Below are 7,474 nucleotides of genomic sequence, written 5' to 3' on the forward strand. Positions count from 1 at the left end.
AAGAGAGAGAGAGAGAGAGAGAGAGAGAGAGAGAGAGAGAGAGAGAGAGAGAGTTAAAGAGAAGAAGAGCGATGGCGCATAAGTGCGTTGATGTGTCACTGTGCACGGTCGGAATGATCTTTTTCTTTGTTCGTTAAAAAAGAAAGAGAAGAGGAAACGACGTGTACTCTCGTCTCACCCGAAGCTTATTTTCCATCGTTAAGCTGGTATACACGTCTCGAACTTTTAAAAAAAGGCAGGTGAAATTAATTACAGTTGAGATTAGTTCGGGAGGAGAGAAAATGAGAACAAATCCACGTCCCTGTCTCTTTTTAAAAGGAAAAAAGGCTGTAAAAGATAAGCAGAATAACGCAGCCAGTTGAGCGATGGAAAACGAAGTTTTCACGTCGTTTTCGTCAAATATCGCGTTATCATTTCGACCCTTTGACAATCTCCGTCGCCGGGGTGACGATCTGTTCGAAGAATTACGCGACGCGATCCTGAAGACGATCTGCCCGGCGCGGTGCTTTTTCCGCAGCGAAAGGTATCGCGCGATAGCGGAGAAAGCACAAATTGCACTTATCGCGTTTGTATGTGTGGGTGTGCGCGCGCTCGCGTGTGTGTGAGGCGACGATTATTGTTATTCACGTATGGAGCTGGTGCGGATTTACAGAGATTGGCCCTACTATTTTTATTCGGATATTTACTGCGTCGGATCGACGGAACGGGACGAGTTTTCTTCCGTCGCGTTCGAGATATACACGATATATATATATATATATATATGTATATATATATACAGGGTGTCCCATTTTAATCTATCACCCCTCGTAACTTTGCAGGGAGCGGTCGTAGAGAAAAATGTTTCATACAAAAGTATTTTGACTTCGAGGGGAACATAAGGTGGTGTTATTGGTTTGACCTTGGATAGTCGTTTGAAGATCACGTGAAGGTCACCTTCAATTATTTAAATAGAAACTCCTATTTTTCAATGCATATTCTTGTAGCTTGTCTCAAGAGCTTTCCAAAGCACTATAAGAAAATATTTTTTCGTCAAGTACCTTTCGAGTTATAAGACTTGAAAGTTACAATACCGTCGGCATTAGCATTACCCAAGATGCACCACCCGGAGGTTGCCCGGTCGGATTTACACATGTTGTGTGTTTGTGTGTGTGCGTGTGTGTGTGTATATGTGTGTGTTTGTGTCTCACAGCAGAGGTAAGGAGCCCACGGTTCGTCACTCCCGCGGTATTTAACGACTCCAAACCCTCTCTGCTGTGTGCGTGAATGTGTGTGTATACGTGCGTGCGCCTGCGCATGCGTGCGTGTGTGCGTGCGTAGGTTTATTGAAAGTGTTCGAAAATATGTCTCCCTTCTTGGATACATAAACGCAATCTTTCATAAAAATTGTTACGAACTCTTTCAAGCATGGTTGAAATTATGCTCCTGAATACATTACGAATGCATTGTTGCATATCTTCAATAGTCGTTGGCTCAGTCTCGTACACTTTCTCTTTAACATATCCCCAGAGAAAAAAATCCAATGGCGTCATGTCAGGAGATCCTAGTGGCCATTCATGAGTTTGACTACCTAAGCCAATCCATTGGTTTCCAAATACATTATTTAGATAGTTCCTGACATTGCGTGTTCTGTGAGCTGGCGCCCCATCTTGCATAAACCACATTCGAATACATATGTGAAGAGGGACATTTTCTGAAAGAATCGGCAATTGATTTTGCAAAACAATCAAATAATTTTGTCCATTAAGGTTTTCTTGAAACAAGTATGGACCAATAATATTATTTCCTATTATACCTGCCCACACATTAACAGACCACTGTCTTTGTAATTTTTCACTCCGTTGCCAATGTGGATTTCTTTCAAAATAATAGTGGCAGTTATGTCTATTAACGCCTCCATTGTTACTGAAATTTGTTTCATCAGAAAAAAGCATATGATGAAAGAATAGCGGATTTCGTCTTATTTGGTTTTCAGCCCAATTACAAAATCTTACGCGACGGATAAAATCCTCGTTTTTCAAGGCTTGGGTCAAATGAATGACACGGATGAAATTTATAAGTCCTCAAAATGCTCCTGATTATCCGTAATTATTGACCAAGAATAAAGCCATCTTATCCTGCGACTAAAGTCTTTCTCCTTTTCATTTTCTTAATTCTCTGAGCCATGCTCCGGCATTCCTTCAAATAAAAGACGATTCTCTCTTATCCCACAATTGACACTACGAAACATTTATCAAGTAGTAACACAGTGAATTAAGGAATACTTTTCCAAACTTTGCTAGTCGAGCTATTTCATTCTTTTTGTGAAAGATTGCGTTTATGTATCCAAGAAGGGGGACGCGTTTTCGAAGACCTTCAATTCGATCGCATCGATTTATTTTGATGCCATTGTATTTTTATCGGTGCTTAGAGAGAGCTCTTTTCATCAATTCTGAAATATGGCAGACTATCCGCCACAAGAAATCGTTGTTGATATGTATTGTAGATACGTATCTTAAGTGAGACTGGGGACAAGTATAAGGCTGCGGAAAGATTATACGCTGAGAGATTTCCTGACAGACGATATCCAACACGATTGACAATTAAACATTTAGTTGACAGAGCGGAAAGTGGTAATTTAAAGAGAAATCGTCGAAAGACTGATAACGACGAAATGAAAATACTGGTCACTATTGTTGCTACTGTGACGGATCCGCATACTTCAACGAGAAAAATTCAACGTCAGCATGATGTACCAAGGAAAATTGCGAATCGTATTTTGCGAACTTATAAATTTCATCCGTGTCATATTCATTTGACCCAAGCCTTGAAAAACGAGGATTTTATCCGTCGCGTAAGATTTTGTAATTGGGCTGAAAACCAAATAAGACGAAATCCGCTATTCTTTCATCATATGCTTTTTTCTGATGAAACAAATTTCAGTAACAATGGAGGCGTCAATAGACATAACTGCCACTACTATTTTGAAAGAAATCCACATTGGCAACGGAGTGAAAAATTACAAAGACAGTGGTCTGTTAATGTGTGGGCAGGTATAATAGGAAATCACATTATTGGTCCATACTTGTTTCAAGAAAACCTCAATGAACAAAATTATTTGATTGTTTTGCAAAATCAATTGCCGATTCTTTCAGAAAATGTCCCTCTTCACATATGTATTCGAATGTGGTTTATGCAAGATGGGGCGCCAGCTCACAGAACACGCAATGTCAGGAACTATCTAAATAATGTATTTGGAAACCAATGGATTGGCTTAGGTAGTCAAACTCATGAATGGCCACTAGGATCTCCTGACATGACGCCATTGGATTTTTTTCTCTGGGGATATGTTAAAGAGAAAGTGTACGAGACTGAGCCAACGACTATTGAAGATATGCAACAATGCATTCGTAATGTATTCAGGAGCATAATTTCAACCATGCTTGAAAGAGTTCGTAACAATTTTTATGAAAGATTGCGTTTATGTATCCAAGAAGGGAGACATATTTTCGAACACTTTCAATAAACCTACGCACGCACACACGCACGCATGCGCAGGCGCACGCACGTATACACACACACACTCACGCACACAGCAGAGAGGGTTTGGAGTCGTTAAATACCGCGGGAGTGACGAACCGTGGGCTCCTTACCTCTGCTGTGAGACACATGCACACATACACACACAAACACACACACACACAAACACACAACATGTGTAAATCCGACCGGGCAACCTCCGGGTGGTGCATCTTGGGTAATGCTAATGCCGACGGTATTGTCAAGTAACTTTCAAGTCTTATAACTCGAAAGGTACTTGACGAAAAAATATTTTCTTATAGTGCTTTGGAAAGCTCTTGAGACAAGCTACAAGAATATGCATTGAAAAATAGGAGTTTCTATTTAAATAATTGAAGGTGACCTTCACGTGATCTTCAAACGACTATCCAAGGTCAAACCAATAACACCACCTTATGTTCCCCTCGAAGTCAAAATACTTTTGTATGAAACATTTTTCTCTACGACCGCTCCCTGCAAAGTTACGAGGGGTGATAGATTAAAATGGGACATCCTGTATATATATTAGAGATGTGTGAGTCAAGAATTTTTATGTCGAATCGAATCGAATCGAATAAAATTGAATCGAATCATTAAAAAATTTAACATGACTATTAAACATGCAAATAATGATGGAAGATTTTAATATTAAAGGGAATATTGATATTGTAATATCATCTTAAAGTAAAATATATATTTAAATATTTAAAGTAATTTATAATTAAGTTAGTAATTAGTTAAGTTAATTATAAGCTAAGGGTTCAAACATACAGGCCTAGATGGCCCGTTTTGTAGCTGATACGCTCAAACGCTAATGTATTTGATTCGTATTTGAATCTCCGCGATTCGAAATTTTCGAATTATTCGAATTCGAATCATAGGGATTCGGATTCGAATCGAATCGAATTACATTAGATTCGATTCGATTCGATTCGAAATCGGTTAGTTCGCACATCTCTAATATATATATATATATATATATGTATCTGTATCTGTATATTGTAAATAGGGCGAAGAGAAGGAGAGAAAAAAGAGAAGAGGAAAGCAGATCGTGTTTTTGCCGCTCGATCGCGATTACGAGGGACACGACATTTTTCTCTAAGCAGTATAGCAGATAACGGAAATTTAGCCAAGTCGCGAAATCCGATCGCGCCGAGTATATTTTTCGAGGATGACGAGTTTTCAGAGATTTAACGAAATTACCCCGCCCCGTTTCTCGGAGAGTCGAGTCCTTGTCGTGGTACGATCCTGCGACGTCGTAGTAGTTGATGATTCTCGATCACTCGTCGATCACGCACGAGTGATCAGGTTTTAAATATCGAGACGACCAGCGCAGTTTTGCGAGAGCGCGCTCATCCAGCGAGATGCCAAGATGCAGGGAGGAGAAAAGATGAATGGAGGTAGAGAGGAAGAGGGAAAGTGCGAACGCGATTGCGCGCAAAGACCGCCTGCGTGGCGAAGCTCAATATTATTAGAAATCGGTATCGTCGAACGGCGACGGTTCCCGCCGACGTGCGCGAATCCAACTCGGCTCGCCTCGCGATCGCCGTGCTCTTCGCATCGCTGCGCTGATCCCCGCATAGATGATACGTATACACATTGATTGTGCAAGAACTGATCGCGTCGTTGATCGACCAGCGCGACACGGCGACTGGAAAAACCTTCACCCTCCTCCTCGTAGAAGGCCGCCCGACAAACTCTGTCCTTTCGCACGAGTCTCAGAACGTATTCGTCCTGCCCGATATCCTGGAGGATATCCTTCCGATAAAAAGCAGATTACGCCCTAACATTGGGCGAAACGGACGCGTCCTGAAACTCCTGTGAAAAATTACGGATATGTATCGCGAGTGTATCTTGGGAAGCGGCTCAGTCTCCGTTGGAAGTTCGGGAAGTCCTCGCGCGCGAAACTTAAAGAGTTCATTTCGCCGACCCGCGCGTCGAAGTCTCTTCAAGGAGCCTGACGAGTCTGGGGAAATGAGAGGAACGCTCTTTCGATTTGTTCCCGCGTGCAGGAGGTGGAGGGGCAGGAGTGATTTTTGCACGCAAGCCGCGACGCGTATCTGTCTTCGCGCGTCTTCGTATCTGCAATTCGCATTGCAATCGGCATTGACCCGAAACTATCACACGAAGAGACGTATGCGTTCGTCCTCTGCCATGTCGTTCTCGTATCTCGGCTCCGCTGTCGGAGATATCTATCTTGCTCTCGATCAACGACGCATCGTCATTCGAGATATATTCGTCATGACTATCGTATATGATATCAGGTTTACTCTTCAGGTCATTGAGTAGTAGGGCGTAGAATTTTTCAACTTCTAGGTGTTAAATGACGAGGAATATTTTATAAGCACACGGACACGCACAAGTACGTTACGACACGACACGCAACACCGCACACAGACACGTATACGCACCCACACGCACACGGACGTGTTCATGTACACAAACACAGACATACACATACGCGGTATACACGCAACACATATATTATATGACCCATATTCAGAAGATGCTTATAATTTAATGCGCTGTTAACTAATCAGAGAGTATATTGCGTGGCTTTTCATTGGTTAACAGCGCGCTAACATAATTACAAGCGTGTTCTAAATATAGGCCCCTATCTATAGACACGTATATATTATCTCACCAAAAGAGCGTTGCGCGCGGTCGCGCGTGTGTGTATAATATATACTATAAATATATACATATATAAATATTATATATCAAAATGTACAATTTCTCGCATCGTCATTGATGTATTGTTATAGATTATTGCGTAAATGTGGCCTCTCGTCGTGCTCCGATTGGAAGGAAAGGGGCCACTCTCGCTTACTCTTCTACGGAATCGCGTAAGAGTACACATTAAAAGAAGGAAAAAAAAAAAAGAAAAAAAATCTGTCATTATTCCCGCTAAGACACTTATTATCGGCTATTACGGCATGGTAATCGTGAATGTTGTGGAGTGGATCTATTTATGAATCCGTCGATCGTTAATGTAATCAAACGTGTTCTGCGTGACTTTTAATAGAACACTTTAAATTGAGAGCCTTCTCGACTTTTCTTCACCATCATCGCTCCCTCGCACTAGGTAGTCACTTTTCGCATTCCTACGTGATTTTCCTTCCTTAACTTGAACGAGGCCAAACTGTCGTGTCCACCAAATGACACTTCAGTCACTTCTGAGAAAATGTTATGAACAACTTAAACTCCCCATAAAAGTTGGAAAAATTCAGCGATTAAAATCCTGTCCGTCATATTTGAAATGAGATGCACAACGCGATCGGAATCGAAATGCGCGCGAAACTTCGAACGAGATATCGACCGCATCGCGATCTAAAAATTCCTGCAGATTGTATGGTAATGACAGCAAGCGGAGGCACAGGAGCGTAGCAGTCGTGGCCGAGTGGTTAAGGCGTCTGACTAGAAATCAGATTCCCTCTGGGAGCGTAGGTTCGAGTCCTACCGACTGCGAGGTTGGTTCGATATTTTTTTTTTCTTTTTTTTTCGCCAAATCTGTTTCTTTCTTCATTTTCTATCTCTGTGTGCACACGAACGACAAATGCGCGATTGCTCGTTAAAACATTAAGCGCGATACAACGTTCAGTAATTTCCATATCGACCTACTAAAATATCCGTCACGATTGCGCGATTGGCCGTTACGTCAATCGTGATTTCTTACTGCCGTATCAGTATCGCATTATCTGTGCTTGGCTCAGATAATTCAAGTTCGAATCGGCCGATGGAGCAAAAGATATAGGAAATTACGAGAATACACGGCGAACGGCTAATCAATCACATGAGCGAGCGGCTAATGATGATAGATTATGAAACTCGACCGTCAGACTCGGAAAACTAGGCGATTTTACGGGAAACGTTCGTGCCTGCGATCGTAGATAAAGTCGACATGGACAAACAGCTTACCGTTATCGTCGATAACCGG

At 41.8% G+C, this 7,474-nt stretch overlaps 1 non-coding gene across 1 annotated transcript; it reads left to right on the forward strand.

Annotated features, from left to right (window-relative positions):
- The first annotated feature begins 6,923 nt into the window (after positions 1 to 6,923).
- Positions 6,924 to 7,005, forward strand: TRNAS-AGA (transfer RNA serine (anticodon AGA)). Its single transcript has one exon. It is a non-coding gene; the product is annotated as a tRNA-Ser (tRNA).
- Positions 7,006 to 7,474: the final 469 nt, after the last annotated feature.

This window comes from Harpegnathos saltator, unplaced genomic scaffold (assembly GCF_003227715.2).
Source record: "Harpegnathos saltator strain DR-91 unplaced genomic scaffold, Hsal_v8.6 scaffold87, whole genome shotgun sequence".
NCBI lineage: Eukaryota > Metazoa > Arthropoda > Insecta > Hymenoptera > Formicidae > Harpegnathos > Harpegnathos saltator.